At 43.3% G+C, this 7,238-nt stretch overlaps 1 pseudogene; it reads left to right on the forward strand.

The window, feature by feature from the left end:
* Positions 1 to 4,726: 4,726 nt before the first annotated feature.
* On the forward strand, positions 4,727 to 5,578 carry LOC123078355 (mitochondrial substrate carrier family protein B-like; annotated as a pseudogene).
* Positions 5,579 to 7,238: the final 1,660 nt, after the last annotated feature.

Consider the following 7,238-nt stretch of genomic DNA (forward strand, 5'->3'; position numbering starts at 1 on the left):
TTTGAAAAGACATGATTGCTTTATTGGTACACTCGAAGTATTATTGTTTTATGTCAAATGATAGACTATTGCTTTGAATCACTTGTGTCTTAATATTCATGCCATGATTAGACATATGATCAAGATTATGCTAGGTAGCATTCCACATCAAAAATTATCTTTTTTATCATTTACCTACTCGAGGACGAGCAGTAATTAAGCTTGGGGATGCTGATACGTCTCCGCCATCTCTATAATTTTTGATTGTTCCATGCCAATATTATTCAACTTTTATATACTTTTGGCAACTTTTTATACTATTTTTTGGGACTAACATATTGATCCAGTGCCCAGTGCCAGTTCCTGTCTGTTGCATGTTTTTTGTTTCGCAGAAACCCAATATCAAACGGAGTCCAAACAGGATAAAAATGGACGAAGATTTTTTTTGGAATATTTATGATTTTTGGGAAGTAAAATCAACGTGAAACGGTGTCCAGGGTGGCCACGAGACATGGAGGCGCACCCTCTCTCGTGGTCCACCTGTAAGGCGGTCTACGCTCTTCTTTTGGCGCAAGGAAGCTAATTTTATGAGAAAGATTTGGGCGAAAGATTCACCCCAATCGGAGTTACGGATCTCCGGATATTTAAGAAATGGTGAAGGGGTAGAATCTGAGAACGCGGAAACAGAGAGATAGATCCAATATCGGAGGGGCTCTCGCCCCTCCCAAGCCATGGGAGCCAAGGACCAGAGGGGAAACCCTTCTCCCATCTAGGTAGGAGGTCAAGGAAGAAGAAGAAGAAGGGTGGCTCTCTCCCCCTTGCTTCCGGTGGCGCTGGAGCGCTGCCGGAGGCCATCATCATCACCGCGATCTTCACCAACAACTTCACCGCCTTCATCACCAACTCTTCCTCCCTCTATGCAGTGATGTAACCTCTCTCTTACCCGTTGTAATCTCTACTTAAACATGGTGCTCAACGCTATATATTATTTCCCAATGATGTATGGCTATCTTATGATGTTTGAGTAGATCCATTTTGTCCTATGGGTTAATTGATGATCGTGATTGGTTTGAGTTGCATGTTTTATTATTGGTGCTGTCCTATGGTGCTCTCCATGTTGCGCAAGCGTGAGGGATCCCCGCTATAGGGTGTTGCAATGTTTTCATGATTCGCTTAGAGTGGGTTGCGTGAGTGGCTGAAACACAAACCCGAGTAAGGGGATTGTTGCGTGTGGGATAAAAGGGGACTTGATGCTTTAATGCTATGGTTGGGTTTACCTTAATGAATCTTTAGTAGTGCGGACGCTTGCTAGAGTTCCAATCATAAGTGCATATGATCCAAGTAGAGAAAGTATGTTAGCTTATGCCTCTCCCTCAAATAGAATTGCAACAGTGATTACCGGCCTAGTTATCGATTGCCTTGGACAAATAACTTTCTCGTAACAAAAAGCTCTCCACTAATATTTACTTTATTGCATCTTTATCTAAACAGCCCTTAGCTTTTATTTACGTGCTCTTTATTATCTTGCAAACCTATCCTATCACACCTACAAAGTACTTCTAGTTTCATACTTGTTCTAGGTAAAGCAAACATCAAGCGTGCGTAGAGTTGTATCGGTGGTCGATAGAACTTGAGGGAATATTTATTCTACCTTTAGCTCCTCGTTGGGTTCGACACTCTTATTTATCGAAAACTGTTGCGATCCCCTACACTTGTGGGTTATCAGGCATTTATAAAGACTTAACCTGGAGGTGCATTTGAATTCTTGATTTAAATGGACTCCATCCAAATAACAGCTAGTTGCACTAGCTCAAACAACATCACATCTACATGCGATGTTCATGCATCATATTGTTGCATATGCTTGTGTATTGATTGCCGACACCGTTCCTTCTCGATAGGTCCTACTCCAGAGACCGTTCCAGAGTACCTGTCTAAGGAGCAGTGCCCCCTCTATTGATCTACTAGGCAAGCGAACCCCCTTGTTCATTCCGAAACAATCCTACTCTCTCGCTCCTGCTCTTAGCTATTGCATTAGGACAACAACGATTCAACTGCTACTTTGTGCTCAAGTAGTTGAACCCATTCCTCTGCATGACCTGTCATTGCCACAGTAAATAGTTGAAACCCACTAGCATGTGTAGGAGTTGATTGATCCATGTTGTGTTCCTACCATGCCATGCCTGCTATTGCTTAGAGTGTGTCAGGTCTGATTCATTGGGAATGAATTGGAGTGCAGTGCTCTATGTTCTGATGCTGAGAGTTAAGTGTGTGAACACGATTTGGTAAAGGAAGCGGTGAGAGGCCATGTAGGAGTACATGGTGGGTTGTCTCACTGGAACCGTCTTTAAGCACTGAGTTCTGTGTATGTTGTCCAATGACTAGCTACTACCACACATTGGGTTCCGGTAACTCAGCCCCTCTTGACTTATTAACCAACTTGATCTCTGTCCAGGAGTTGCAACTAGTTTCTGGTGTTTGTAGGTAGTGCTATTTTTCTACCGAGTGGCACCCGACAGGGTGGGCTTGGGACAGACTAGGCATAGGTGGCACGGTGTACCAAGTGGCACCCGGATGGTGGGCTTGGGAACCCTTCTCACATCGTTTGGGGCCGTGAGCGACACCCTGGCCGGATCTCCTTGCAGATGGAACCCGAATAGGCGATAAATCTGGACTAGAGTCTTGTGTGGTTAGTCAGGTCATGCCGAAACCCTCGCCAGGCTTCCACTTGAAGGTTGCCGAGATACATGAAGTGTACATGGCGGTAAGTGGCGAGAGCGTGTGTGAAGAAGTACACCCCTGCAGGGTTAACATGATCTATTCGAATAACCGGGTCAGCGGTTATGGACTTCTTGGATGCTTACGTGGTACATAGACAACTTGAAGTGGATACTCTAAATGCTCAAGACAAGTGTGAGTGCTATGGATGGCTTTCTCGTAGGGAGACGGGGATGAATCCATAGTAGTGTATTGTGTGGTGATTAGTGGACTCGTGTGCACCATATCACCTCAAAGAAGTTCTCATAGTCGTAGAACAGTATAGCCACTGAGTCAAAGCTGGCTTGCTGCAACCAAACCACGCATTACCTTCTTGATACAAATGCATGTATGATAGGATCTGATGTAAGTCTTGCTGAGTACCTTTGTACTCATGTTGCTTTATTTATGTTTTTGCAGCGGAGACTTCGGTCTTACTAGTGTTCTCGTGGGCTTCGACAAGTAGCTTGTACCTCAGCTACGATCTTGATCGGACGTTGTAGATAGTCAGGCTCTTCAGCCTTTTTCATTTGTAGATGTCTGTACTCAGACATGTAATGCTTCCGCTTGTTGCTTGTTTGCTCTGAATGTTGGGTCATGTGACCCCTGCTTGTAATAAATGCTATGATGGCTCTTCTGAGCCTTTATCTCTACTCCTAATGTCTCAGTTGGTAGGTCACGTTCCGGGTTTTATTTTCGTCCCACCTCACCCGGTCTTTTTTGGTACTTCTTTGGTACTTCCTCCCACCTCCCCCTCAGCCACGAAAAACCAAGGAAAACCCCGCGATCGAGTCCCGCACACGCCCAAACTCCCGTCGTTATTAACTAAAAGGATCAAAAATAAACCACGGAGCACAAACCGGCAAAAATTAACCAGCAAAAAAAACGGCAAACTGTGCGATCTCGATCTCGTCTGGTTTTTCTTTCGTATCTCACCCCGCACGTAAAACAAATCTCAATCTCGATCTGTTTCATCTCAGCCTCCAGCCCCGAGAGGAGCCGCCGCCGAGAGGAGACGCCCCAGCCCCGAGAGGACCCATCACCGCCGCCGCCGCCGAGAGGAGACGCCCCAGCCCCGATAGGATCCGCCGCCGCCGCCGCCGGGGAACGAGGTCGCCGCCGCCTCCCTTGCCCGCGGCCATGATGACCGATCTGGCATTGGCGCCGCAGATCACCCTCTGGTCCATGGCCTCGACTAGGTACGAATCCCTCCTCCACTTCTTCTGGTTTGTTTATTTCCGCATCTTGATCAGATTCGGACGTGTGTGCAGTTTGCTATGATCTGGCGACGGGGATGCAAGGAGAAGCTGCTGCGGTTTCAAGGGGCCGTGAGGATGCCCACCATGAAGGCGTGTCTGGGATGATGAAGGTGATATCTGCCAGGTCCCCGTTGCCGTCGACTGGCGGCGGCCACCATCTCCTCTTCCATGGCGTTGTCGGGGCCTTCCCCTGCCAAGCGTAGCGGCTCCTTGGCTGGATCACCGTCACACACCTCACCGGCGTGGTCGGCAAGATCTGCATCTCGATCCTCGCCACTCTCTATCCTCTTGCAGGTAATAGGCTTTCCGCCCCCTCTTTTATCTCCGGCGTTCTCGTGTGCACGGATTGTGAGCGTGAAGGAATATTTCTCTTCTATTTCATGGTGCTGCTGTGCTCCTTCTGCTTTCACACTGCACATATATAGATTCTTCAAAGGAATTGGATGCTGATAATATCAACTAAGTTCCCTGAATGTGATATATATTCTTCCCTTGCTTTGAATTGATTGCCCCAAACAATATATCTCTGGTTGACAGTCATGGCCTATTATTATTGTTGTTAATTTACAACACTCTGCGCTGTATTGTCCAATCATGGCCCAAACTTCAACTTGGTTGTGGATTCATTGTATGTACCATATGCTGTTCATAGCTACAAAATTGCAATCTCGCGAAAATGTTCTTGAATACAGTAATTTTTTTGTCACATAACCCATATGCTAATGATAAAGTTTGTTGTATGAGCTTGTGGCATACTGATCCGACAGGTGGCAGGTATGCATTCAGATGTTGCAGCTCTAAGGAAGGGTAGTATATGGCACATGGCTTCGTGGGTTGTTCAACAAGAAGTGTTTTGGGCATATTCGAAAGGCAATCTTGTGAAAATTATAGATCGATTTTCTTATTCCGTCATCAGCTTCTATTGATATGAGCGATATAAAAAGTTCAGCACTGAATTTTAGTATGTTAACTTGCAAGATTTCTCACGACTATGTCTTTTTGTTATAGGTTTATAAATTTCAAAATATAGTTGCAGCTTCACGGAATGGACAGCCCAAATTATGTTAGTGTCTATATGTTTACTTGGTGGTGGTCTAGCGTGAGTGACACCTGCATCTGTAACTTACCCATTGGATGTTCTTCAAAATCACCTGACAACACAGGTGATGCTTTTCTTCCTTTCGTGATTTGTGAATAACACTAAGCCAACCAGTCAATCAATATAATTTAGAGTTAGAACTTAGAGCATCTTTACCTAACGCTTTCATGCAATGTAGCTTTACAGACCAAAGGAACAGGTTTTAGTAAGCTAAACTTTCATGTCTATAAAATTCTGCAGAAAACCACTAGGTATTACAAGGGCATCTTTCACACGTTGTCTACAATTTGTAGAGAAGAGAATAGTAGAGGATTGTATAAAGGCCTTTGGTCCACCTTATTGTTAAGCCGTATGTTTCTGCTGAGAATTGTTTTTTAGTTGACTTCCCAGTAACTTTTATGTGTTACAGGGAGTTGGACCTGATATATCAATCAATGTTTATGTATATGAATCCCTGAGGTCTCATTGGAAAATGGAAAGTTGAATGTCAAACTGTGCGACCAATGATTTGATATGGTACCTCCCTCTTCTCTCTTCTACGAACCCTATAACACACGTCTCAAATCTTAATTTCTTTTATCCTATTGCAGGTTAATTCCAGTTGGGTGTGTTAACCTACAGTAATCAATCAAGTCAACAAATATAACAATGATACTTTGTCTTCTGATTTTTGGTGATGATTTTTTTTGTGACTGAACTAACAGGAGTTGAAGCATGTGTTCTTTTTTTTATATGACTAGATGCATATGAACTGAAGCTCCATAATTTTCTTTTCAAGTCGACATTGGTGGCAACCAATACAATTAGCGTTATTTACAACCAATGAAGTCTTATAATTTTCTTTCTTAGAAATATACAGTGACGCTGACTATCATTTAGTAGCTCTACAGGCACTAGCCAAAAACAATAATGTTTATTTATTTAACCACCAAATAGAACAATAGGTTATTCTGCATTGTGGGTACACAAATCACAACACTATATTTCAGCTGTAGAAATCTATGTGGATGCCTGCTGATATTTTAAGCCTACATATTGCCGATTTGGTTTGAGTAATGCTTGAAGCATAATTTACTTCCTAATGTGCAAATAGCAGTATCATTTTTTGTCAAGAAACTGAGAAGACGGAAGAGAGTTGGTGTTGTCAGTGTGGTGAGCCTATGCGGCAACCACAAGGCTGAAGTCTGCTTTGATCGTTATTCAAGATTTGAGCCTTGGCTCCGGTTTTGATAGCTCTATATCAGTAAGTTTAGTCCAGTAACTATTTTAAGTATCTTTACTGTGCATAGTTGCATACATTTTATTCATGGATTAGTCTTGGTAATATTAACATTTGAAAAGCAATTTTTGTGTGACCATTTTTTCATCTTAGTATCTCCATCTACCAGCAAAAGTCAACGTGCACAAACCTGTATTTAACATGCAACATGAGATAGTGTGCATCGAAACTATGCTTATGTTTGTGACATTCATGTGGCATCTCATGCAGATAGATTTTATTATCCATTTCTGTAGCATGCAATGTTTATTTTCTTCTTTTGGTCCATAATCCCTCCTAAAAGTAATATAAGAGTGTTTAGATCACTAAAGAAGTGATCTAAACGCTCTTATGTTTCTTTACATATGGAGTACATGTCATGATTGTTGGATACACATGCAGACTTTCAGCGAGTTTTTGTTCTCGGACTTGGGATCCACAGTCCAAAGTTGATTGGTGGATCAAGTGAACTTGGTGCATCTCCATTCAAGCTGGAGTACAATTACCGGCCTGCTTGTTTAGCGCAGTCTCCACAATCATACAAGCAAATGAGCAGCTGGCGACCCAACACACAAAGTTTCTATCTTCTTATTTTCTATACAAGTAGCAGCTGGCGCAGCGGTGGTGTTGATGAACGACACCCAATGCAGAGGCGACAGTTACCATAGGGAAGAGGTCAAGAACATCTAGCTCTTGTGGTGTTCCTCCTCATTATTGTCATCGCCATCAACAGCAACAATGACGACCGGCTCATGAGACAGCTACTAGAGAGGGAGCGAGGAAGGGGGAGACAAATCTTTCAGGTACAATGGTATGACAACCATGTTCTGAACTATCAATGAGATTTGGTGCTAAGTCAGCATCGTGTTTTATCCAATCTATCAAA

Source organism: Triticum aestivum, chromosome 1B (genome assembly GCF_018294505.1).
Source record: "Triticum aestivum cultivar Chinese Spring chromosome 1B, IWGSC CS RefSeq v2.1, whole genome shotgun sequence".
Lineage (NCBI taxonomy): Eukaryota > Viridiplantae > Streptophyta > Magnoliopsida > Poales > Poaceae > Triticum > Triticum aestivum.